Here is a 1,847-nt window from a genome sequence, read left to right as displayed (position 1 = left end):
GTGTGTGTGTGTGGGGGGGGGGGGGGGGTAAGACATCTTATCAATTTCCTCTTTCTGAGAGGTGGGGAAGATACTGACGTCAAACACATTTAGAATCACAATTGGCTACGTCTAAAGTACTTAATGGACATTTATTTAACTCAGTTTACTTTTAATTAAAAAGTACAATATGTAACATTAGATATCAGAGAAAAAAATATTGCTCAAACTTGAAGAATCAGCTTTTTATTTAGTTATTTTTGACATATATTATTACTATTTCTATAAAAGGATTTTACAATTCACATTTCTAAAGCCAGTTTTCACAAACAAACAATCTATTCCAAGCAATCTTTACTTTACAAGGACCTTTGGACCCTGTCTTCTTTACATTCAGAAGTTGTTTTTTTTCTTTTTTTTTACAAATTGATATGTATCTGTTTCTATTTTTTTTTACAAACACACACAAATGATTTTTATTATTATTGAAAAATACTTTAAAAATAGAAAAAGTCAAGCTTTCCAGTCAAGTTTCCCTGCTTTTTCTACAATTATGAGTCAGTCCAGCCTTTCTTCTTCACTGTCACATACCAGACCATCTTTATGTCGGTCAAGCTGTGACTTAAATCACACCTTCATTGTCATTTTTACTCCATAATGAGCATAGCTGCATTTACATGAATTGTTGCAACATGCAAATAAGATCCATAAACAATATGATTCTGAAAACTTGCATGTGCTTTTGTTTTTTTTCTTCCTAAATGACATGTAATAAGTACAAATGAGTGGCCTGAATGTTTACACATCACACTTTGTGTGGATAATTTATACACAACTTTAGTGTAATTTAACTGATAGGGTCAAGTTCTATGGACTGTTGGCAGTTGTGGTGTTGTTAAAGACAAAATAATAAAACAAGTTTGGAGATTGTAATCTTTCTTAATATTAATGTCTGTTATTATATACTCCGGTCATAAATACGTACATGTTTAACAGATGTTTCCAAAGGTCACTTCTCTGCTGATGTTGGAGACTTTATTAATGAAAGAAGGTAACAAGTATTTATTTATTTATTTATTTATTTTTAATTTTTTTGGAAAAGATGGTTAGGCATCTTTATAACCTTGCTAGTGCTGTTCTCGACTTCTGTGAGGAACTGGATTCAAAAGCCAAACTCTCAGCAGAAAGTGTAGCAATATTGATGCACAAAACAAGCAAAAACAAAAACCATTTCGATTTCACTGTATCAGATTTTATTTTCTGTGCTTCTCTTATTAGATATGCAGCTTTCATACTGTGGCATGGCATTTAACGTCTCCATACATGACAACTTTGACATTGTGTTCTTATATGTTGACACTGCTTACATGTTGATTTCTTAAACCCACAATATATTATTTGCACAAGTGATGCTTTTGGTGGAATAAATTAACTATGTCTGTTATTTTTTATCTTCAATGTTACACTGAAAGTGTGGTCAGAGCTTTGAAAGTTTCTACAGCTTCACAAATTGGGCCAACTTGTTTCTCACATCTTTCAGCAAGTGCACAACTCTCCATGGTTAATTTAAAGTGCCTGTAACTACTTAAAAAGCACATACAAAATATGTTTCATTGTACTACATGTAAGTCTTGAAGCTATTGTAAATCACCATAAAGGAGAAGCTTCACATTCTTAAACATGTTCATGTGTCTGCATTTATACAGGCTGTTATTTACTTGAATGTGTCCAAGTGGGGCATGGGATTAGTAGCTGGCCTTTCTCCAGATCCACTTAACTTCAAAAGGGGGAGCAGGACAAAATCCATCTGACAAGACAAGGACAAATCATCTTTAGATTAGGTGTTTTAAGTGCTTTGATACCCCCCC

General features: G+C 33.1%; 1 protein-coding gene across 5 annotated transcripts in view; it reads left to right on the top strand.

The window, feature by feature from the left end:
• Nucleotides 1-1,847, top strand: part of mafa (v-maf avian musculoaponeurotic fibrosarcoma oncogene homolog a (paralog a)) — a 74,243-nt gene that overhangs the window by 10,153 nt on the left and 62,243 nt on the right. The gene's annotated exons all lie outside the window — the stretch shown is intronic.

Source organism: Kryptolebias marmoratus, linkage group LG15 (genome assembly GCF_001649575.2).
Source record: "Kryptolebias marmoratus isolate JLee-2015 linkage group LG15, ASM164957v2, whole genome shotgun sequence".
Taxonomy (NCBI): Eukaryota; Metazoa; Chordata; class Actinopteri; order Cyprinodontiformes; family Rivulidae; genus Kryptolebias; species Kryptolebias marmoratus.
The sequence above is the reverse complement of the archived record's forward strand: the minus strand, read 5'-3'. Positions and strand labels throughout refer to the sequence as shown.